This window comes from Malaclemys terrapin, chromosome 1 (assembly GCF_027887155.1).
Source record: "Malaclemys terrapin pileata isolate rMalTer1 chromosome 1, rMalTer1.hap1, whole genome shotgun sequence".
NCBI lineage: Eukaryota > Metazoa > Chordata > Testudines > Emydidae > Malaclemys > Malaclemys terrapin.
The window spans coordinates 305,277,813-305,303,875 of NC_071505.1; the positions used below are offsets into that span (position 1 = coordinate 305,277,813).

The following is a 26,063-nucleotide window of genomic DNA, read 5'->3' on the forward strand; positions in this document are numbered from 1 at the left end:
CCACCACTCAGTGCTTGTTTCCCGTGCCCAGAATCGCCGTTCCACGGCATCAACATGACCCATTGCCATCGTGATGTCCTCGGCGCTGGGTCCCCTGCTTTCTGAGAGGTCTGTGCTACTCTCAGACTTCAGGACATCACCGCGGTGCCGTAGCCTCCTCGCCTGACTTTTCTGCATCTGCCTCAGGGAAACCTGTATGATAAGCTGCGAGGCGTTGAGAGCGGCCACAACTGCAGCGATGGTCGCAGCGTGCTCCATGCTCGCAGTGCTGTGGCATCCGCGCTGTCAATGACTGGAAAAGTGCGCGAACTGATTTCCCGCCGGCGCTTTCAGGGAGGGAGGGCGGGAGTGATGGACGGATGACGACAGTTACCCAAAAGCACCCTCGACACATTTTGTTACCCAGAAGGCATTGCCGGCTACACCCAGAATTCCAATGGGCAGAGGGGACTGCGGGAACTGTGGGATAGCTGACCACAGTGCACCGCTTCAAATGTCGACGCTTTCACCGTTAGTGTGGACTCACAAAGTCGAATTACTGTCCTTAGTGTGGACACAGACGTTCGACTTTGCAATATCGATTCCAAAAATTCGATGCAAGTAAATTCGAACTATTCTCGTAGTGTAGACAAGGCCATAGACTCCTTTTTACAGTAGGAAACTCCTGTTGTGTGTAAATGGGAAGTGGTTACCAACTGACTCTCCAGAATGGGCAGTTCTCATTTTCTGAAATGGTGTGTTAGTGTACCAGATATTCTGAAGAAAAATTCTACACACTGAAAACTAATTTAAAACCAAGAACAAGTCTGTTCATTTTTCACATACAAAATTCCATAAAACTGGCATCACTACTAGGAATTAGCAAGCATTTCTATAAAAAGGGAGGGAAGAATAAGACAGCTGACTTTTTAAAGGATTTATCTGAAATCTGTGTTTACAGAAGAGAATTGGTCTGCTTGACAATTTTTTTGTTGTGTTTTGTTTTGGTTTTGGTTTTTTGTTAAGACTTGCAGTTGGCTAGGCAAGCCCATCTTGGAGTTTCTCTCTGTTGACCTTTATATATCCCACACAGCACATATGGACATCCAAATTTACAGAAGGCTCAAGTTATATTAATGCAGTACTTGGAATACCAGATTGTTGAACTTCCTGAAGCTATTCTGGTCTTTGGCAAAGTTAGAGCAAAGCAGTGTCTCAGTTAATATGAAATAATGAATTTAATGTTGTTGGGTTTTTTTGGGGGGGGGGGGGGCAATCTCTTCCTAGAGACAAATTCTATTCCTTGATGTTCCAATCTCAGTATCTCACTAACCTTGTAAATTGAAATAATAGCAGAATAAGCATATTAAGGGTGACAAAGCTTAAAAAGGCTTCTTTCTATACATGGTTATAAATGAATATAAGTGAAGGCCTGAAGCAAAAGACTGAGATTCCACTTTGAAAAGTTTCTCTCACCATCAGTTTAATTTTAGAGATTGCTAAATTCCTTAAAGCAATGCAACAGCGAAAGGCCAAATTCTCTTGACTTCAGGAGAGTCTGATCTACCAATGCTGTGATTTATACATGAAACAAACTAGATCTAGGCCACTGTGGTGATCAATCTCTAGTGTACAGTGCATTAGGACCCACAGCGTGGGAATTGCATCAGAGGACATAACTTTCCCCTTCCCAGCCAGTTTCTAGAACCTTGTTGTGGGGCCTTGGACTGAAGCAGAATATAGACTATCTGTTTGGAGTAACCAAAACTCAAGAGGTTCAATTTTCAGATTCCAAGCTGCAAAGAAGGGGGATTGTGAATCTGTTCTGGGCCCTGGACAAAAGATTCAAAGAGAGAGAGAAAGATTTATATATATATATATATATATATATATATATATATATATATATATATATATATAAATAAAACTCCTTGGCTCAGCAACTCCCCATTTTTCTGCCTCCTTAAGTGTCATTGGCACATCCATGAAGACTACTGAATCCTTGAATTTGTAAGCAGGTGAAATTCTCACTCTGATCCAAACAGTGTATACCAGGGCTTTTGTTAACAGACGACAACAAAATATAAACTTCAGCCTTTCTCCTGAGCTGGGCTATTTCCTGACATCACTACCAGTGACAAGTTGAAAGACAAGAATGTTAGACCAGGCATCTGTTGTTCAGGCATCCTTCTCCCATCATCAACAGAATATATCCACCCTCCTGCTGAGTGATACAAAAGCATCAACTCTGGGATTGGTACTATCTGAAGATCTGAGACGTGTTATCAACACTTTTTAAAACCAGTCATGCTAAAGTTCCATTTGGAGAGGGGGTCACTGATTATTCTCATTGTAGAATGAATTTTGTCAACAGAAGAGCAAGGAAAGATCAGGACCAAGCTGTATTGTCTCAGGATACTTTATATGCAAGTGTGTAACAGGGTGGCACAGCTGTTTCTAATTTGTGTTAGAAATATTAACTTTTATATTGCAGTAGCACTTAGAGACCATCCAGGTCATGTCCCTATTGCGCTAGGCACTGCACATGCCTAGAAAATGATGGTCTGCCCCAAAGAGCATACAGTGTAAAAAACAAAACGTAATAGGTGGTTAAGACAAACAAGTGGGTTGGGATGGAGAGTTGGGGGAGACAGCATAACAAAAATAATAGGACGTGCACAATTCTTAGCCAGTCAGCTGTAGCAATCAACTTGCTGCCTAAATAGTCACCAACAGAGTTAACGTCAGAGAGAAAAAAAGTCTGTTGAACTGAGCTTTAAAGTGAGAAAATTGGACTATATATTTTACTTAAAGTTACAGTGATATGTGTATATATATCACTTTATGGATTAAATTTGTATTTTTAGATAGATAGACAGACAGACAGACAAAGACAAATTTGACCAGGTATCAACTGTTCTGAATAATACCTTAAGTGACTGCATTTTCTAGCGGTCATGTGTTTGACATAATTGAATCTCAAAAATAAAGTCAGAATAATAGGAATGAAGAATAAGCTCTGCTATAACGAAAGGATACATCAAAAAAGATATCAGGTTACAAAATTCCTTAAAAGCTGGCTTCATTTAGGACTAAACAATTCAGAAAGAGTCTGTAAGGAAGTCTTTGTAATTGCAATCTATATTGCTTTCTTCAGCACCACAATAAGCCACTGTTGTCATAATCATACTATCAATGCACTTCTTGAGGATTAAGCAATGAACACTATTCAAAATCCATACTAACAAAACCAAAGGAAAATTTATTCCCATTGGACAAAAACTTTTCTCAAAACATTCACATCCAGCAAGACTCGCAGTGTCTCCATTGTGCTTGGGAGAAGATCCAGACCTGTCATTCAATGGCACTGGAGCTTCGGACATCTTCCTGCCATTATAGGAACAGAGGCAGGAACTTATTAAGAAAATTCCTAGGTTGTACATAGATATGAATTTTAGACAAATTCATGGGGACAGTTGTATATGATATATGCAGCATTTTGAATAATCTGCTTTTAATACAACAAAAATTCACTGGTGTAAAAACAATTTAAAATATATTTTGAAAATGTTAAGAATTGTATGTTGAAAGCTGCTTACATACAACTATTGGTGATGGTTTGAATATTGAACATCTGTGTTCTGAGTGCGCGTATTGCCATGGTATTGTACGTGACAATAATTAGCAATTATAGTACTTTTCCTCTTTAAAATTTCAAAGTGCTTTTAAGAAAATGTGGGCAAATATTATCATCCTCATTCTTAGAGATATCTAGGCATGCGATAACCTTTGTAAATTCTTACAAATTGTTTATTTCCTCCCCTGGATATAGTGTTTATATCTGTCAAGATTTTCCTAGTAAAATACATTCAAATAAACTGCAAAGTGACAAAAATCAGACGTAGTCAGCTTCATTATTAAAATAAAGGATATTAATTTTTTCAAGGAAAAAGGTAGCTGTGATAGTAATCTATCCCCAAATTTGGAAGCAGATAGGAAAGGAAACAGTACCAGTAGCAATCACAGACATCAAGCTCCTATGTAGAATCTATGAAACAAAGGAGTTTCCAACTGCTGTCACCACCACAACTCAGTTTCAATTGTAACTATTGATGCTGGGCAGTTTTACTGAATCTAGCTAGATATAGCATAGCCTGAAGAAAGCAAATACATTATCCCTTTTATCTACATGAAAACACTCCAGTATGGTAATACAAAATGAGGGGCAATTTATTAATATTCAATAACCACCATGCCAACAGAAGAAACCAGACATAAAACCTAGAAAAATAATAGGAAAATAAATGAATATTAGATTACTAAAATACAAGTTTATTCCTTAAATAATGGAAAGAGAATAAATTCCTTTCCTCCTAGCTTAAAGCCTGTGTAAGTATGCAACAGGTCTCAAATACTATAATTTTCTCAGCTGTTACTTTCTTTTCAGATGCCTGAAAAGGGAAAAAGGCAAATGGTTCTGTCTCTGCAGTATTTATGGAGCATTAGATCTCTTCTCCATTGTCTGTAATGACATTTTAAGTGACTAGTAGATCAGACACATCTCAACTGCCTCCCACTCCAACTGCTTCCCTAAAGACAAATACAACATACTGCCGCAATGTCCTACATTCCCCCTCAGAAGCCATTCTAGAACTAAGTGCTGCAATATTTGCAGCATAAAATTATCCCCTTATTTTAGGGATTTACATAGCTGAAAGGCAACTTCTGTCCCCTAAAAGTTCCATGAGCTTCTTGGACCACAGCTGCTACCTCGTATTTAGGGAGAATTACTTTCTCTAATGGCTACATTGGATTTCACTCAGCAGAATTGTAATATGCAGTGCAGAATGTCAACCAGACTCGCAGAAATTACATCTCATTGATTTCTTGATGCATGGCAACATCTTACCCACCTTACTAAATTACTGTAGAAGAATTTTAAAAGTCCCAAATCCCAAGGATGGTAATCTCTCCTTAATTTACAACTCTATTTCACAATCAGCCAAAGGGAACAAAGACACCAAATAACTCAAAGAATACCTATTACCTGCCTATTCAGATTTTGAGGTCCTAAAGCAAAGATGAAGGGGTTGTGACCACTCCATTACATCCCATAAAACACAACATGATAATTTAGTGGAGGGAGACTCTCACCCATACCTGGGATGGAGACAAAGGCAACTCATCTCATTCCTTTTTTTTTTTTTTTTTTAATTCCAGTCCCTGGACTGAAGGCACTATTCCTCCAACACAGGTTTATAGTTCCCATAGAGTGGGATGCCATATTCTGGCTTGAGGAGCTAGAGAGAAAGGATGGACCAAGCTGTTGAGTATGGGAGCTAGGGCGCTCATCTCCATGAGCTGCTCATTTCCCACGTTTCCATAAATTCTGCATATTCTCACTGCAAAGCTGGTAAGGTTTATTGATGTTTCAGCCTGGCCATTCCCCTGATTAACTCAACTTGTGGTAGATCCAGAAGTTGCATGTTGCTGCTTGAAAAGATTGTGGATATATTTTCCAGATTCAGACCCTTAGTATTTCATTTCTTATCCCCATTTTTCTCTCTTTGATTAGCCTGTCAGCATCACTTGCTAGTTAGATACCAGACAACTCTCTCTGCATCCAGGACCTGCTTTTTAAGTGCCCCATACCGTGTCAGCATGCATTTTCAGACATGCCCCTCGTGTCTGCCTCAGGTTAGAGCAGGGGTCTCAAACACGCGACCCGGGGGCCGCATGCGGCCCGCAGGGCTGTTTTCTGCAGCCCGTGAGCTCCTCATGCCCCCCCCCAGCGTTTTTACCTAGAGCGGCTCCAGCCCGACGCGCACCGGGGGAAGGGCAGGCTCCCTGCCTGCCCTGCCCCCTGCTGCTCCGAGAAGCAGCCGGAACGTGCGGAAGGGGGGGGCACAGGGCTCTGTGTGTTGCTCTTGCTTCAGGCACTGCCCCCAGCAGCTCCCATTGGCTGCAGTTCCCCGTTCCCGGCCAATGGGAGCTGCTGGGGATGGTGCCTGAAGCAACAGCAACACACAGACCCCTGTGCCCCTCCTCCCCCAGGTTCCGGCCACTTCCCGGAGCGGTGCGGGGACAGGCAGACAGGCGGCCTTCCCTGCCCCCGGTGCGTGTCAGGCCAGAGCCCGCCCCCCGAGCCTCTCCTGTAGCCCAACTCCCTGCTGTACCCAGCACCCCTCCTGCAGCCGAACCCCCTGCTGTACCCCACACCCCTCCTGCACCCCACACCCCAACTCCCTGCCCTGAGCCCCCACCACACCCCACACCCCTCCTGCCCTCCCTGGGGGCAGGAAGGGGGCAGAGTTGGAGTGGGGATTTCAGGGAAGGGGTTGGAATGGGGGCAGGGCCTCATGAAAGGGGTAGAGTGGAGGCGGGGCCAAGGGTGGCAGGGGAAGGTGTCAGTAATGTGGCCCTCGGCCAATGTACTAGTCCTCATGCGGCCCTCGTGGTCATTTGAGTTTGAGACCTCTGGGTTAGAGTCATTACCTCAGCAGGTTTCACTAACATTGATACTAAGGAGCCTTTGACCTGAAGTCAAGGGTTGAGTGACAAAAGGGGAAGCCAAACAACGAGTGCTTCCTAATTACCTCTGAGAATCTCCCAGCCTTGGAGGCTGGAAGGCTGGGGTACACCAAAAGCACTGGGGATTTCAATTTTTTAAGATTAAGTGTGGTGACCAACTTTTGATCTGCAGCATTGTTACTTTCTATAGGAACTAGTTTACACCCTCTTCATGAATATATCCGGTGTCTGCTGGATACAGAGATAGCTGAGATTGGACCTTTTAAAAATTTCTTTTATTAATTTCTCTCATCATAAAACAAATTACTGACAGATCCTAGATCCTCTGCCACAGGCCTCCCTCTTTTAAGAATAAACTGAAAAAAATTATGGTCATAGGCATATTATGGAAGTTCACATGTGGATGCATAAGCCCCATATTCCAGAACATCCATGTCTTAGAATTAGTCCCAAACCTCTGTCTTACTTATTAATTATGTTTTCCAATGATCTGCTATAATACTGGATACAGTACCAAGAAACCATTTTATCATTTTTGCAGCTGCACAGTGAAAATTATTCAGTGCATAGTTACTGGAGAAACATGAAATAAAATGCATGTTTTATAAAACATAAATAAAAAAAATGCATTATTTATACCACAGGAAGATAATGCCCATTTATCAATTAAATACCATTTATGTTATAACTGCAGTCTTTTGGGGGGTGGGGGTCACTCTTTCTCTGCAGTCTTTTGGGGGAGGGGAGTCACTCTTTCTCAGCAGATCAAGAACCTTTTGGAAGAGGAAGCAACTGCAATTCCAAACATGTTTCACTTTTATCACTGAGTGTATACACCTTTAGAGAGACAAGGTAGATGAGATAACTTTTACTGGACCAACTTCTGTTGGTGCGTGAGACAAGCTTTCGAGCTTACACAAAGCTCTTCTTCAGGTCTGCATACCTCTGTCATCCTCAGTCAGAACCCTGCAGAAACCCACTTATTAGCATAAATATTCTAATTTCTACTTCCTCTTCAAGCCATGCTTTTCTTCTCAAAGACTATTAAAAATGAAGAAGTGTGCTAAGGCCATCATTTGTATAGCTTTACAACAAAAGGAGGTTCTGAACTCCAGTCACTGGTTATGTACTATATATTATATCCCTCATTAATATGAGCTTCCTCTTTAGAGTAGCAATGTTAGAGCCTCCTTTGTTGGGATTTCCTATATTAAGTGTTTCCTGGACCCATTGTGCTTAAACCTTTGTGTCTCTAGTCAAATTCTGTATTTACAACAGATTCCACTTCTATTCATTTGCTTAATTATTTTGCTGGCCTTGGTTCAAATGCAGACAACATAAACTAACTAAGCATAATTCAATTGTTGGGCATGAGTCATGCCCATCAACATAGTATATAAAAACAGAAAATAAAAAACACCACCTCACTCTCTTCCCAGAAACACCTTCCCAAAACATATGGCTTGATTAGTTTATAAGGATTAAATTTGCATGTTTACATTTGTTTGTGTAAGAGAAGATGGGTGTATTGTGTTTATGCACATTTGTAGCACTTACTACGGGAAGGTTATGGTGTCTCCCAATTTAATAAAAAGAACAGGTGTACTCGTGGCACCTTAGAGACTAACAAATTTATTAGAGCATAAGCTTTCGTGGACTACAGCCCACTTCTTCGGATGCATATAGAGTGGAATAAATATTGAGGAGATATATATACACACATACAGAGAGCATAAACAGGTGGGAGTTGTCTTACCAACTCTGAGAGGCCAATTAAGTAAGAGAAAAAAAAAACTTTTGAAGTGATAATCAAGATAGCCCAGTAAAACCTCCCAATTTAATGACAGGTTTCAGAGTAGCAGCCGTGTTAGTCTGTATCCGCAAAAAGAACAGGAGTACTTGTGGCACCTTAGAGACTAACAAATTTATTAGAGCATAAGCTTTCGTGGACTACAGCCCACTTGTGGCACCTTAGAGACTAACAAATTTATTAGAGCATAAGCTTTCGTGGACTACAGCCCACTTTGGGCTGTAGTCCACGAAAGCTTATGCTCTAATAAATTTGTTAGTCTCTAAGGTGCCACAAGTACTCCTGTTCTTTTTTCCCAATTTAATATAATCTTCACATTTCATTAGCATGCTGGGTTTTTTTAAACCTGTTCTAGGCAGTAAAATGTTAAACAGGATTGGTCCTAACACTAATTTTTGCAGTTTTTCCCTAGACACCTCTCTCCAGACTAGTATATTGCTGTTTATCGTAACTCCTTTAGTGAAAATTCTTCATTAATTTTGAATCAGTATGATAGCATTTCAGTCCACGAGCGATTAGAGTTAATTCTGAGAGATAATGTGTAAAATCCTTTCCTAAGGTTTAAATATATTTACTCCCATTGTGTCCCTGCACTCATTATATAATTCTATGCACGAAGTTAAACAATTTTATCAGGTAAGATTATTGCTTATAATGCCATGCTGCTTACTGTTCATCACTCCTCAACATATTAAGAAAAAACTTTCTAGATATTTGTTAAATTATTTTATCAGGATAGATTTTGGACTTCAAAAGTAACGCTTGCCAGGATCAATCTTCTCTCTTTTTGAAAACTAGTAAAGTACTTTCATTCTTCTTAGGAGCTCCTGTATCAAGTATCCCTCAATTAAGGATGTCTAATTAAGGGCACCTCATTTACATTCCTCGGCGGGGAAAAATTAATAAAAAGAAGGGAAAAAAAATCTAGGAAACTAATATTGCAGGGGCAATCTTATGCAAGATTAAAGTTAAAGAGTTAAGCCTTCAGACTAGGGTGACAAGACAGCAAATGTGAAAAATTGGGAAAGGGGGTGGGTGGTAAATAGGAGCCTATATAAGAAAAAGACCCAAAAATCAGGACATCTTGTCACCCTACTTCAGACAGGCTATTAAAATATTAAGGTTTCTGGTGCACCATTATCTCATTCCTCTCTTCCATGTTAAATGCATACCTTAATATATTGTTATTAAAAATATACTATGATATACACAGGATGGCAAAGTTAATATGATCTTAAAAGCCATACATTTTCTAACGGTCTCCGTTATGTGCTTGATTTCTCAACTTTAATGTTGCAGTAACTTTATATATAATTGTATGTACCTATGCACACATATGAGCTGTATAATATATTTAAGTTCTACATGGAACCTATCACATAATGTGCTTATGTGTTGCTTGAGAGTTTATAATGTACGAAGTATGCATACGTATCAAAGAGAACAGACTGTAAATGATCATTCCTAATCTTAGAACCATATCAATTATTTACTAGCTCAGTTCTTCTTGCGCTTTATCTTATAGACTTCCCCATGGCAACATCACACTTCACTTCCTAGTCTTAATCAGTGAAGTCTGAAAATTAATATTAGATTTATCTGTTGGGTTACTTCATAGTCTGCTTATCACACCATAAACTCTAGATAATTTTCTGTATGTCAATAAAGTTCACTTGTTTTCTCAAAAGTAAACAGCTGGTTATTTGTTCTGTGTTGGCATATCAATTATACATAATCATCAACATTTCAGAATGAAAAAGAGTAATGATAATAGTTTCCTGAGGCAATAGCCAATATATCTCCCTGACAAAAGCTGGAAAACTGTTCATTTAAAAAAAAAAAAACTGAACAGCCAAAGCACTAGAGTTACAACACTTACTTTTTAGAAAGTTTGTTTAAAATCAAAATTATTTGTTTAGTATCAATGATTTTCTCAGTGTACCATATATGAAAGATACAATTTCCTGCTCTGAAATATTAATATGTCCATGCTTTTTCTTCCTTCTTATGTTTCCCTTTCATAATCCACTACTGCCTTGATGCATCATTATTACTTCAGCAATTATGACTATTTTCCTATCATTTCTCATCCTTTTAAGACAGTTTACTTCTACAGCCTTTTGCTCAAGACATTTTCTTCTATTCTGATATGGCCTTTTACCTTCAGTATTTCCACTTCTTTCCTTCCTTCCCCAGTTTCTATCCTACTACCTTTTTCTTCACCATAGGGTATATCTATACTGGAAGAAACATGCCCTGCAGTAGCAAATCTCAGAGCCCCAGGTCAACTGACTTGTGCTTAGGGGGCTTGCTAAAAAGAGCAGCACAGATGCTCCTGGTCTGGCTGGAGCACAGGCTCTGAGACATGTAGCTGGCTCCTTTCACTGTGTGGGAAATGTCCTCTACCTTCACAATCATAGCACCTTTCCATTCCATCAACTTGTCTGCCCTTCTCCTCTACATTTCTTTTCTTGCTTCTTCACAACAATCTCATCCATTGTTTCAACTTGTGATTTCTCCGATGGGTCTTTTGGGAACACTGACTCAAGCTCTGTTTTGAAGTACTTTGCTACACTTCAGCATGGAAATGATTTACCAGGTTTTCTTTAATAGACAGAAATCTAACCTTTGCATTGCAAGGGATCTAACCCAAGAATCTTTAGAGAGATCACAGCCCCAGCCACTTCACTCTCAATTCCAGTCCCTTGGAATTCTTAGTTAGCAATTATGAATTGTGTGTTACCTCCCTTAAGTAACATTAATCTTCATCACTACTGAAAAAAGGAAGAATCTCTTATCTAAAGATACAGGATATATAGGATCATAGAAGTTACAGAAGGAAAAGACCCACTAGTTAGAATCCATCCTACTGCAACTGCAGGTCTTCCAACATATTAACACTACGTATCTAAAACGCTCTTTGTCAGGCCAAGACATTTCTCAGGGATATTGAAACAGATACAGACAAACTAGCCTCAGAATAAGGATAGACTTACAAATTCAACGTTAACTGGAGTACCTGAAATCACTGAACTAAAGGATCCAGTCTCAGCCATTCTTGGAAGAATGTCTAATACAATTCTTTGGTAGCCACTGTCTCCTCTCATCCCTCTGTAAATAAATATCTCCCTTTGTTATATCCATTGTACTTTTCCTGTGGGTGTATGTGTTCACTCTGGAGGGTTTGGAACAGGTGCCCCGGGGGTGGAAGGGATTTTTCCTGCTGCATTCCTGCGCGCGCCGTCTCCTGGCCAGAGCTGCCTGCAGAGCAGACTCCATCTTGGCCACGAGGGCGCTAAAGTTACATAAGAAAAGATACTGGAGAGTTTAAGTAACAGCAAACACTGTACTTATTACCGAGAACTATACAGATATGTATTGCTGACTTGTCAACCTGGCTCCAAGTCCATAGAAAAGCAACATGTATGTCTGCTGCTAAGACTCACTACATAATGATTTGCCCCATATAACACTACAGGAAACTTTAGTCCTTCTCCAAAATTCCTATCATCATTACATCTCCCTTTTAAAAAAACTATATGCAGACAATTTAACTGAATTTAAACTTTTTTACTTAATTGTATCACCTTAATTCAACATTCATAACTCTAATCTGAATCTTTAAAAATCTAGAATGGACTATCTAGCAGGTTTTCTTATCACTCTGCCTAAAGAGGCAGTAACAGGAGTTTCAGTGTCCCATTTTTTTCTTTATTCAAACTAACTGCTTGAGACTCAGTAGATTGGTTTAGTATTGCTTGCATTTCTGAGTTGGAAATTGACACAGTTTCTGTTTATTCAAAATGTTCATTCTCGTTCTCCGCAATTCATTTTGTTTTCATCAAATCCTACTCCTGAGAGCATTCTGAGGCAAAAAATTCAAAATTCTGGGGCAAAACAAAATTCTGCAAATTTTATTTGTCAAATAAATGTGGAGGCTTCAGCATGGTATTGGGGAGCACAGACCACTGGCTGCACAGAGGTGGGAGACCACTGTGCAGCTCCCCTCCGCCCTCGGGATACGGACTCAGTGGTAAGGCTGCATACAACCCTGACACAGCGCAAGGACCAGGCCTGCCCCAGAAACAGCCCAGGGCCATGCCCCTCCATGTCAGATGCATCAGGCTCAGCAAGGCAGGATCCGAGTGCGGAGGGGATTAGTGAGGGGGATCCAGGTGTGGTTTGAGAAGGTTCTGTGTGGGGCAATTTGGGTGTGGCCAGCTCAATGGGGGATCCAGATGCGGGGGGGGGGGGGGAGATTAGGATGCACTGGGTCTTGTTGGGGGGGGAGGGGTGGTAGGGTGCAGTGATAATGGGACTCTTTGGGGGGGGGGGAGTCCAGGTTAAGGTGCTTGGGGCTAAGCAGAGGGGTCTGGATGTGGGGGAATAGAGCTCAGCAGGGGGGAGTGGGGCTCAGAAGGGTGGGGATCCAGGTACAACTAATTGGGGCTTGGTGGCGTTGGAATCCAGGTGTGGGTGGCTCATCTGGGTGGTCCAGGTGCAGTGGGAGCAGAGCTCATCCGGGGAGAGGGGTGTTCTGAGTGTCAGGGGTGAGGCTCGGTGGGAGGGTCTGGGTATGAGGAGGTCTGGATGTGTGAGGGTTGAGCAGATGGGGGAGCAGCTCCCTGTACAGGGATCCCTCCCCCGGCAACTGAGGACAATGGGTGCAGGAAATGGGGATGGAGGAGTTTGCAGAGCTTCCTACAGCTAGGGGAGAAATCTGGGGGTTGGTCTGACCCAGCCCTGGACGCTGTGCATGGGAAGAGGAAGTCCCATACTACCCAGCCCAGCCAGGACTAGCAGCTGAGCCTGGCACAGAGTAGGAGCCACCAGCTGGGTCTTCCCCAGTTCTGTCCCCACCCCACAGTGGTTTACTTCTCTGCTGGCTGGCCTGAGCATCCAAAACATACTGCTCGGGAGGGTCGTTCTTGTGGCTTCCCCATCAGAAAGCCATTTTTCTGCAGGGAAGCAAAGAAATCTGCAGGGGACATGAATTCTGCACATGTGCAGTGGCACAGAATTCCCCCAGGAGTAAAATCCTTTCGGTTTCTTCCACAGACATCTTCTTCTGCCTGAATAAGATCTTCGAGCGGTATGTTGATCAATCACCTTTGCAGGTTTGCATGCTCCTTTCTGATTAATACAAAGTCTGTCCATTTTCCAGTGGTGATAAAGGCTATGTATTTTTGTCAAAGAAATATTTCTGTTTCGCTTGTTTCAATTTTAAGCTATTTAGTATGTCTCCTTGTATCAGCTTGGGTGGTAACAACTTCGATGAAGTCAGTAATCTGGTCCTTAGAGGAGCAGGTGATCCTAAATCTCCTATAGGTGTATTCCAATAGTCCACCAGACTAAGAGGCTGTGTTATCCAAGTTAGATTCTTTTAAGAATTCTTTTTACAGTTTGAATTGCTCTCTCAGCTACTGAAACAGACCTGTCAAAAGTAAACCTGAGGTGAGCAGAAGAGAGAACTTTCTCAGCAACTGGCCTCTCCCAGAAGATCAGGATGACCACAACAAACCTCAGCACCTTCAGAGCAAGATGTATAACTCAATTCTTTGACCCAGCTTTTCCATAATTACATGAGGACAAAAAAGATAAAGTCCAACCTCTGCTGACTGAAGGGAAGTGGGAGAGAGAGCACACACACTAAATGTATCTTCAGGAGTTCACTTTAGAAATTTAACAATGATGGTCACTAACTACATAAGAATCTAGACTGGGCCACCAGATGAAACTGTAGTGGAGTATACTTTGTGTCTAATCCTGTTCTCACTATAGTCAATGGCAAAATTCCTAATTATTTCAATAAGGAAGAATCAATCCTTTATTCCTTCATACTTCGATAATGCTATAACAGCTCAAGAGAAACTGTTCCATATTCCGTCACTCTTATCGACAAAGACGACTGAAAGCTCCATACAGCAAGAAACAGTTAACTTTGACATTTGTTTAACCCAGATTACCTTGAATCTGATACAGTTCCAATGGATAAAACTTCACAGATGATATTTTAGAGGAGGGAAAAAAATCACTTGGTCTCCACCATGGCAATGACATAGTAACATTAAAACTCTTTCAGTTGTACTTTTGCACAACATAAACTGGACCTATTTATTTGCTGCCAATTACAATATGGATTTTAATATATACTGTATGCATACAAAGCAGACTATGCAAAACAAAAATATTGTTCTTACATTCTGACTATAAATTTCTCCATAATTACAGCACTATTAAAATAAATTTTATATTGGATTATGTTTTTGTGGGGAAAAACTCAACAAAAATAAGATTTCAGTGCTTACTATCATGATGGCAATAACTCAGCTTCCTCATAAAGTTTGATCCTGTAAAGACAGTAACATTAGTGCTCTTTTTCAAACTTGGCTTCCTCTCTTAATTCTAGTTACTATTTGATCTGCATCAGCTTTAGTTATATTTAAGCAAAAGATCTAGGGATATTTTGTAGTAAGTCTAGCCATTGAGCACTGAACATGATTTAATGCTCTAACATTGTTTTGCAGGAAGTACTGCAGAATATCATCACCCTGGGGCAAGACCTCATTGTTAAACAATAAAGCATAACCCAACTTCATTAATAAGTAAGAAAAATGTTTCCCTCCTAAGTGAAATGAACGTTTATTCAAAAGGCTAAAAACTAAAATGGACTGCAAATCAATGCTCTCCCTCTTTTGGATTCATGTTTAATGTCCACTAAACTCCACAGCTTCTTGGCATCTTTGATGCATGAAATATGCTGTAATCTTTACCCCTGCACTTTGACCACTTGCAGCTCTCTGGAATCTTCAATTTAAGTGGTTATGGTTCCATGCCATACATTCAGTAACAGGGCTAAAAATATTTTTAAATTTAGAAAGGATTAAGTCCTAAAATAAGATGTTTTTCCACTTGGCCAGTAAAAATATTCCTAAGGTGTTCTGAATCACATGGAGGATGATCAAGACTAACTATTGGGGTGGGATTTTTGTTTGTTTGTTTAATTGATTGATTGTTTTGAACTGTCCATAGCTGATTTCAAAAGAACCAGGTCAAACAAGGCAAGCTAGATTTTAGTAATCTAACACAAAAGTTAAATTGTAATTATTTTAAAATATCTAGATAAATACGGTAGCAAAAAACCCAGCTCCACTCTCTCACAAAACATCCTAGGGGATATCCCCTCATTTGGTTCACACCATTCAGTTTTTTTCTTTCCTTTAGCTTCAAAGGATTTTTTTTTTTTTAAAGCACGAGAAGTGAGGTAACAGCCAGTAAATACACTGTCCGCATATTCTCACTGCTATTGTGAAATGGAAGACACATTCCACAAAGGATAGTTTGAGATTAATTAAAAAAAAAAAAAAAAATCAGAAATACAGTATATTTTACCATGATAATTAGGCAACTTTTTAGGCATCCCAGCTCAAAAATGGACAGGATTACTCTGAAAATTTTGAAGATAGTTCTATAATTGATCTAACTGATTACATATTGTGAAAAGCTGATAGTAACTTAGGGCCTGATCCAAATTCCACTGAAGTCAGTGGTAGAGCTACCATACGTCTGGATTTCCCCGGAGATGTCTGGCTTTTCGGTCTATAAATAGCAGTCCGGGGGGGGGATTTCTAAAAATCTAAAAGTGTCCGGGATTTCCCCCCGGTCGGCTATTTATAGATCGAAAAGCGGCGGCTAAGCGCCACTGGGCAGCCAAAGACCCTTCCCAGCTCCCCCCATCCCCTGCAGCCTTAGTACGCCACCCGGCCCCGCAGCTGTCTTTTCCCTCCTCTCCTCCCCTGAACGCTCAGATGTTCGCGGGAAGTGTGAAAATAAGCAGGGGCAGGCGGGCAGCAGCAGGTAAGATTGGGGGGGACGCGAGGAGGAGGGCTCCGAGGAGGCGAGGCACGGCGCGGCCCAGTCCTGCCCTGGCCGAGCGGCTCCCTCCGGCCCCGGCGGCTCCGGCCCTTGCCCCAACGGCTCCGGCCCAACTCCGGCCCCGGGGCCCCGGCCCCAGCCGAGCGGCGCCGGCCAAGCACCCCTGGCCCCAGCCCCGGCCCCGGCCCGGCTCGGGCCCCAGGGCAGCGGCCCCGGTTCCGGCTGAGCGTGCCAGCCAAGCACCCCCGGCCCTGGCCCCAGCGGCTCTGGCCCTGGCTCCAGTGGCTCTGGCCCGGCTCAGGCCCCGGGGCGCCGGCCCCAGTTCCAGCCGAGCACGCCGGCCTGGCCCCAGCTGAGCACCTCCAGCCCAGCCCCAAGCCCCGCGACCCTGGCCAGAGCGCAGCCCAATTTCTGAGCTCTTGCTAAAGCCGGCCATGGTCAGGGGACGGGGGAGGGGGGGGTTGGATGGGTCGGGAGTTCGGGGGGGCTGTCAGGGGGGCAGGGGTGTGGAGGAGGGTTGGGACAGTCAGGGACAGGGAGCGGGGGGGGGTTAGATGGGTCGGGGGTTCTGGGGGGGCTGGCAGGGGAGCAGGGGTGTGGAGAGGGGTCGAGGCAGGCAGGGAGCAGAGGGGGTTGGATGGGTTGGGAGTTCTGGGGGTCCTGTCAGGGGGCGGGGAGCAGTTGGATAGGGTATGGGAGTCCCGGGGGTCTGTCTGGGGACGGGGGTGTGAATATGGGGTGGGGGTGTGGATAAGGGTCAGGGCAGTCAGGGGACAGGTAGAGTCCTAGGGGGGCAGTTAGGGTGGGGGGTTCTTAGGCGGGGGCAGTCAGGGGACAAGAAGCAGGGAGGCTTAGATAGGGGGTGGAGTCCTAGGGGGCAGTTAGTGGCAGGAGTCCCAGGAGGGGGCAGTCAGGGGACAAGGAGCGGGGGGGGGGGTTGGGAGTTCTGAGGGGGGCAGTCAGGAGGTGGGAAGTGGGAGGGAGTGGATGGGGTGGGGCAGGGGCGGGGCTAGAGCTGGGCTCCTCCCCCCCCCCCAGTGTCCTCTTTTTTGATTGTGGAAATATGGTAACCCTAGTCAGTGGGAGTTTTACATAGATGTCAAAAAGCTTTGGCTAAGAACCCAGTTTGTGCCATTAAGAGAAATGTCAAATACTATAAATAAGATTTCTGAGCTTGACGTTTTCTCTCTCAAGATATTTTTGAGGACTTCTGTAAGACATTTTTAATGTGATTTTATGATACTGGTATATGAAAATAACTTTACTAGCACCAATTCTGTGCAAATAACACCCACTTTCCTTCAGAAACAATATCCCCTATGTGCCCACACGATCAAGTTGGAGAAAGTGAGGAGCACTGATTTTGTTCATGCTATCTATCATTTTCAAAGTTACTCAATGTCTAGAGTTTTGCAAGATTAGGTTTCCCTATAGGCACTGCATAACTTCTCTCCTCAGGTCTCTGCTAGTCATTCCATGACCAAATAGTGTAGGTAAAAGGCAAGCTGTTCTTCTAACTACACTTGCTTGTGAAAACAACCATTTTTGCTCTATATAAAGACAACTGTTTTGAAAATCGTATTTTAGATAAGATGCTTCCCTCAACATTTGAATTAGAACAAATTCCATTTTACCTGTTTTTTCCCTGTGCATAAGATTCTTTAACAGAATGAATACTTTTAGGACCCAGTGCTTTTTTCTGCATGGCTACCTATCATTTTCTTCTAAAACAAGTTTCTAGATAGTCCTTGTAAGAAGGGACATTGCTTTAGGGATTTTATTTTTCTAGAATTTTCATTTCAAAAGAAAAAAACAGGTAAAGATATCTTCAAAACTTCAGCCATCAGTTACTTCTTCACAGTTTGTTTCACTAGGCTGTTTTATGCAGGGTCTTTATTCATATTAAAACAATATTTACTTACAGCAAGGAAGCATAGATACAGAGGATGGTCCTAAGCGATTATGCTGGTGGCAGCAGCAGCAGCAATTCAAGATTGTCTGGGGCCATATCGTAAATAACCACTTGAAAGCCTTTTATTTGGTGGACAATGTACATTCTATATAGAAAATTTGAATTTTACACCCATTTGTTGAGAGAAACGAGCCATGACTCTTATAAGCCCAGTTCCCTTGTCCTATGCCCCTTCTGACTTCCAGAAATTTAGATTCCCCCATTCTAATGGGGCTGGGGCAGAAGACAGGGCCGGCTGTGCAGACATTGCTCCATTCTCTCCCACCAATGGATCTTAAGGGACCACCCCTTTGCAATTGGAGAAGTAATAGGGTAGCCCAGCCTGCTAGAAGCAGAGAGACGGGGACAAGATCAGAGCCTGGGCCGGCAGTTTCAAGCTGCAGTGAAACTAGCTGTAGCTCTTTCTGCTCTCACTTCTCGAGACAACATCTAGGCAGTTGCACTTCTTTGGTGGGACGGCTTTTCTCTGCCATGCTAACACCCCACCATCTGCTGCCTATTTAAAGGTGAGAAATACTGGCTTCCACCTCTATCTTGGACAGAGTGTGCTGGAGCTTATCCTGCCTCCACCTCATTAGATCAGAAGTTTGCAGACACTTGCCCTCAGCTAGTTCTACAGAGGACCCTGCTGCTCCTCTCCCATGCGCCACAGCTGCTGAACTGATCTGCTCTTCAGAATCACTGCTACTATATCGGTTTCTGCCTCCTACAAGAGCTTCAACCCCAGCTATAACTTCTGGAAGGGCCCCTCAGTATAGCAAATCTTCTGGGTGCCTCTAATATTGTCCTTTAACACAAACAAAACAACATAATTTACCTCTCTCTTGTTTTGTTTTTGGCAGACTTTGATACTAAACTAAGATATAACCTGCAAAAGCACTGTCCTAGGTAGAGAACAATGTAACTTAAGCTACTAGGTTTATTATAGGAAGGCAATTTTTAATAAATTATTTAGCCAGCTCAATAAAGGGAAGAAAGCATGGACTGAACTATGAAGATATATCGACAAAGCTCTATCAGCAATGCGTGCACTGTATACACCAAACTATTGTATTAGGCAAGCTCCATAATTATAAGGAACGCAGTAGGCCATTCAGCAAATTATGTGAAAAATAATTAGCAACAAAGCTTGATTATAAAAATAATTAGGTAAGAGAAGGCTACTTACCTTTAATTCATGTCCGTGGAAGATGTGACTGCAGTAGATTTCCACTCTGGGTGTGTTTCACCTCTAGCAGGTGACAGGTCAGATTTGATTTAGTTCACATTTTGAGCCATTAGAATTTCCACTAGCAAAAGACACGTGCCAGCATGCACAGATATTCTTCTGTACTGTAAGTGCCACTCTTCAGCCCCTTTCTAAACAAATGCAAGCAAACAAAAGAACAAAACACAATTAAACTATGGCTTTCCAAACTGATATTCAATCTCCCCCTACTCCAACACACACACACAAGGACATGACAGTGGTGATTAGCTATGGCATTGCATCTTCTAAAGGAGAAGATACTAAGTTCTCAGCCCCAGCCCCAGCTCTCCTAAAGCTCTGTAGTGACAAAAAGACTTCGGCATTGGCTTCTGATACTGTCTCCAGACTACTAAAAATTATCACTGCAGAATTATAAAGTGAACCATCTGTGCAATGTATACGTGATGTTGATTGCATAAACATGTATCATTCTCCTTTTTGCTCACAAAAGAAGGGGTTTAGGACTGGTGAAGAATGAACCACAGTCAGAACAAACTTACTACTACACCTCTACCCCGATATAACGCGACCCGATATAACACGAATTTAGATATAACGTGGTAAAGCAGTGCTCCGAGGGGGGCGGGGCTGCGCACTCCGCTGGATCAAAGCACGTTCGATATAACGCGGTAAGAATTTTTGGCTCCTGAGGACAGCGTTATATCAGGGTAGAGGTATACTAAACCATGCATGAAATATAAGGAGCTGGTGACCACTGAAAAAAGTCAAGCACAACTGTTTTTTTGCAAGGAAATATTAAATCAGTAGACAACTGAGAACACACAAACAAAGGCTTCATCATGCATTATCATAGTGCCTAGAAGTCCTAGTCATGGACCAGGACCCCATTGTGCCAGGCACTGTACAAACACAGAACAAAAAGATAGTCTCTATCCCCAAAGAGCTTGTGATCTTCTCTCCCCTTTTCCCATCCTATACCCATCTCTCTCCCTCATATCCTTCCTTCCTCCTTTCAATATCAGTTTCTAGTTTCCACCTACCTCCCCCCTTCAAATCCCTCAATTTGCCGTAGTTTCTAGGATATCCTTATTCTCGTAATCCTTGTCTTCCCCTTTTCTATTTCCATTATAACAATCTTGGGGTTCATTAAAAAACAAACCAGTGAATTAGAAAGGAATAAAACTTTAAAAACAAACTGGAGAACTTCTGTAGTGAGCTGCTGCACACAACCATGTTGTATTTCCAACACCCGTCTCCAGGGCACATCTCCAAATGCCTATGTTCTTAATACTGTCCCTTATAAGGGAGCATCTCTAAATTATTATCTTCTACAAACATATCTCTACATCTTCCCTCTTAAAGACAAACAAATTAACTCTTATATGCATATTATTACTCCTGGGGGAATTCTGCGCCACTGCACAATGCAGAATTGTGCAGAAATTAAATGTTGCGCATGCAGAATTTCCTTTCCCCCCACAGAAATGGGCTGCAGTGCTGCTAGCCACCACCAGGGGCCACTGGACCCAGAAGAGCCCACCTCACACATAGAAGACACTGCCAGGAGGAGAGGGAGGGACTGAGGGAGCTACAGGATTTCCGGCAGCTGCAGTTCCCAGCATGCCCTGAGGGAAGGAGGCGGCTGAACACAGGAAACTCCACGCAAGCCTGGGACTGAGCATCAGGTTGTTTCTCCCTCTGGATCCCTGGGCTCTGAGGGGTAGGGGGATGGGTGTCTGTGCTGGGGGGAGTCCACAGCTGAAATCTGGGGACAGGGGGTGTGGGTATCTGGGCCAGGAGGACCCTGCAACTGATCTCTGTGGAAGAGGGGTTGTGGGTGTCTGGCCCCATGGCTGGCCTCGGGGGGGGGGGGGGGGGGAAGTGGGCAGAGGGGGCAGAGAAACAGGAATTGGGTTGTCATAGGGGTTTCTTTAACTCTCTTCTCCTGGGGAAATTTTTGTGTGTGTCTGTATTGTTACAGACATACTTGCTGACAGGTATTCTGAAATAAATTATCAAAATAATTTAAACTCATGTGATTATGTAGTGTTATTTTTGACAAATAAAATTTTCAGAATTTTGCAGAATTTTAAAATATTGTGCACAGAATTTTAACTTTTTGGCACAGAATTATCCCAGGAGTAACATATATATATATAACAGCTAACAACTATCTTATAACACATGTATTCAATTCTTAACCCATGTAGTACATTTCCATAAACCCACTGTGTCAACTACCTAGAGAAGAGAGGTTACCAGCACATCACTCTCAAGTCTTTACCACTCATTTTCCTCAAATCCCCCTTCTCCAGGCAGGTTAGCAAGTCTCTATGAGTCTTTCGGGACATTTAATCTCCTGCTCTGATCTTCTCAGTATCAGCCTATCATTATAATCTGAGTTGTTCTCTTGTTCCTTGATAGTTTCTGCTTTGTGTATTGACGATAAAGAATCAGTCAGATGAGAAATGCCGAAGTCCACGTCTACACTTTTGGCACCAAGTATTAGAGGTGCAATTCCTCAGGCACACTCTATCACCTAGGTTAAGAGATGGGAGATCATGGGCCCTTTTGTCAAAATAATATTTGTGCTTCCACTTCTGATTTTCTTTCATCTTCTCTAGTGATTCATTGTTATGAGATTTCAGCAAGTTATCACTAATTGGTAAATTAGATCTCATCTTTCTTCCCATTAACAGCTAGAGAAAAGCCATTCTCCAAAGGCGTACCAATAAAACTTTATAGAAATCACCCCCACTGTCAAAAGTTTTTTCATAAAGTTCTTTGCTGTCCATATATATCTTTCCACAAGTCCATTTGATTGGGCATAATTTGGATTTGATGTTTTGCAATGAAAATCACAATCTATTGCAAATTGCCTAAAATCTGCACTGAAAAATTGCAGCCCATTATCACTAAAGATTTCATCTGGAGAAGATTCCCTTCATGCTGGCTAACACTGACTTACTATTAGTACTGTGCAGTGTGCAAATTTCTGGATACCGAGAATAATAATCTGTGACTATTAAATAATCCTTTGATTGCCAGGTAAATAAATCAGTGCTTTCCTTCTCCTAAAGGCCTTTGTGGAACTGGATGAGGTCTCAGTGTCTCTGCCTGTTGGCATGACTTGTATTTCAAGCATGAAAAACAGTTTCCTACCACATTAGTAATTTGGTGATTGCTCTGCAGCCAGTACTGCACCTCTTGTGCTTGTTGTTTGCACGTCTCAATTCTTAAATGACCCTTGTGGATCTTCTGTAGGATTTCTTTTCAGAGGCCCATTGTAATTACAACCTTACTGCCCTTGAAAATCACCCCTGGGCATGTAAACATCTCCAATATGCAGTTTTGGGAATGCATACAATATGTAGGATTCTGAAATCCCAATAATACCAATTTCAAAATAATAACCAAATTAAAGGTACACCAATACAGCGTACAATACAGTATGGTTATTATGCTATGAAGACATGATGTCTTAGTGTGTGGGGCTTCTGAATAAATTTTGATTATACCTACACAGAGCGATTTTACCTATCATCCTAATGGATATTCAAAACCCACATGAAAACTAAAAAATTGAATGATGCTCTGAATTTTATTAAAAACATAAGAATGGTCATACTGGGTCAGATCAATGGTCCATCAAGCCCTGTATCCTTCCTTCCAAAAGTGGAGAGTGTCAGATTCTTCACAGAGAATGAACAGAGCAGGGCAACTATCGAGTGATCCATCCCCTGTCATCCAGTCCCAGCTTCTGGTAGTCAGAGGTTTAAGGATACCCAGAGCATGGGGCTGCATCCCTGACCATCTTGGCTAATAGCCAATGATGGACCTATCCTCCACAAACATATCTATTTCTATTTTGAACCCAGTTATACTTTTGGCCTTCACAACATCCCCTGGCAACGAGTTCCACACGTTGACTGTGCATTGTGTGAAATAGTACTTCCTTATGTTTATGTTAAACCTGCTGCCTTTTAATTTCATTGGGTTACTGCTGGTTCTTGTGTTACATAAAGGGGTAAATAACACTTCCCTATTCACTTTCTCCACACTATTCATGACTGTACAGACCACTATCATATCCTCCTTAGTTGTCTCTTTTCTAAACTGAACAGTCCCAGTCTTTTTAATCTCTCCTCATATGGAAACTGTTCCATACCCCTAATCACATTAGCTACCCTTCTCTATACCTTTACCAATTCTAATGTATCTTTTTTGAGATGGGGTGACCAGACTAATATAGCAGAAACAGAACAAAATTCTTTGTTTACAGTATAATTTCAGCAGACCTAGATACTATTACAGTATTACCTACGGGTCATTTCACCTTCTGTGCCAACACTGTAACTGCAGGACCATCTGTGGCACCTCATGTGTGCTGAGGTCATAGCCTTGCTCTTCAACAGCAACCAGGCTGTCACTCTCATCAGTTTAACCTGCCTCTAACAATAAAATAAAAGTAGCATTCATTTTGAAAGCAACTGTGTCTAGGGCTTACAAAAATTAAGTAACTACTATAGTCATTTTTTGCTTTCATACAAAAATTAGGATTTTAATATTATATCAGGCAACGTAAAAGAAACATACAGAAACAAGTTGATAGTGCAACATATCGCTGTATGAAAAGAATCTAATAATGATTTCATCCTATAATGAATTCATGTGCTGTTTATATACAGTCACTACTTGCCAGCTATACTATGCTTGATGACAGTGAGGATAGCCCTACTCTCAAAATACAAGCCTCTACCACTTGAGTTAAAGAAAAGTCTCCATTAGAAAGCGAGTATTAGATATCAGTATTAAGGTTGGCTTTTTTTTTTTTTTTTTTTTTTTTTTTTTTTTTTTTTTTTTTTTTTTTTTTTAAGAACTAGCTACTACTAGACCAGGGGTCGGCAATGTTCGGCAAGCGGCTCGCCAGGGTAAGCACATTAGCGGGCCGGGTTTATTTACCTGCTGACGCGGCAGGTTCGGCCGATCGCAGCCCCCACTGGCCGCGGTTCGCCGTCCCGGGCCAACGGGGGCAGCGGGAAGCCGCAGCCAGCACATCCCTCGGCCCGTGCCGCTTCCCGCCACCCCCATTGGCCCGGGATGGCGAACCGTGGCAAGTGGGGGCCACGATCGGCCGAACCTGCCGCGTCAGCAGGTAAATAAACTGGCCTGGCCCGCTAGGGTGCTTACCCTGGTGAGCCATGTGCCGAACGTTGCCAACCCCATACTAGACAACGAATAATTACAAAGGCTTGATTACACCTGATGTTCGATCTAAGAGGAGGCAATATTACATATACAAGATTGTCAGTACATTACACACACTGTCCTGTCAGACAAGCATTACTCCTTCAAACGTCTGGTGTTCACAGTTCAAATCCCAGGACTGGGTAACACTCTTGATTCCGTGTGAAGTCTATGTGACTTGTCATGAGCAAGTATAAAGTTCAGAGATCTTAAGCTCTAAGACAAACCAAATGCAGGACATACTTTAATAGCATAAGAGGATCTATACTGCTTTCAAATAACTACAACTCTACCCCGATAACACACTGTCCTCGGGAGCCAAAAAATCTTACAGCTTTATAGGTGAAACCACATTATATCGAACTTGCTTTGATCCACCGGAGTGCACTGCCCCACCCCCCAGAGCACTGCTTTACCACGTTATATCCGAATTCATGTTATATCGGGTCGTGTTATATCGGGGTAGAGGTGTATTAATTTAACAACCCAGACTGACATGGGTATCTGAACTCCTTTTATAGACTATTACTGCTAATTTATCATGCTTTCTTTAATTTGTGGGAATGAGTGTTGGTATACTCTCTTTTTGTTCTCACCTCATTTTAAAAATGTAACTAAGTCCCTGACTAGAAAAAAATTAACATACCCAACAACTGGGTTCAAGTGTAAAAGCAAGTATTTATTGTGTTTTTAGTCCATACACTTAAGGAGGTGTTGTGGTGCTGTTTGAATGACATAGGTAGCAGATCAGAGCACTGCCCAGAAAAAGGCTGTTTGAGAAATTATACTATGTTGGGACAGGCTGTGGTAAGAAAATTATCCCACAATCTAGTTTAACTCTTAACTTCTTTGGCTGCATTTGCACTGAGAGTTCTCACACCATTGCTTTTGAACAGGTGTGGTGGTAGGGTACTAGTAACAGTGGGAGCACTAGAACAAAAGACAATGGCTACCAGCAGGATGTCCAATTCTGCTATGACCATGTTTAAATGACATGGCGGTAAAAATAGCAGAGACCAGTCCACTAGTAGTAGTTCTCTGGTAGTATTGGTGGAGCAGTAGTGGTGCTAGAACAACAGAGGGAGAATACCCTAAAATTCTCAGTATAAGCATAGTCTTTGGTCTACAAAGGATGACTCTCCAACAGAAGATGTGGTATCCCATCCAGCAGTGGACAGTGATATACACACAAGCCCTACATTATATCCTTAGAACAAGTCCATCTAGTCCTCCTCTCTCACAGGTTGGTGAAGGACGAGTTAAACAAGCATCTTCAGATACCATCTGGACTATGTGGTATGTACTGCCAAGTTTCACCAACAGACTAGAAACATCTCAAATCCCTCTACAAGAACATGAAAGCCAGCACAAAACCCTAAGGAATACAACATGAAGTCCAGAACAGCCCCACATGTATTCACTCAACAGTATTGACTGAT

The 26,063-nt window shown here is 42.2% G+C and overlaps 1 protein-coding gene across 1 annotated transcript in view; it reads right to left on the reverse strand.

Annotated features, from left to right (window-relative positions):
* The window catches only part of FRY (FRY microtubule binding protein), a 422,104-nt gene extending 402,583 nt beyond the window's left edge, over positions 1–19,521 (reverse strand). The window contains exon 1 of the mRNA XM_054015341.1: positions 19,336–19,521. The gene's annotated coding sequence lies outside the window, so the exon portion shown is untranslated. The remainder of the gene's footprint in view (positions 1–19,335) is intronic.
* Positions 19,522–26,063: the final 6,542 nt, after the last annotated feature.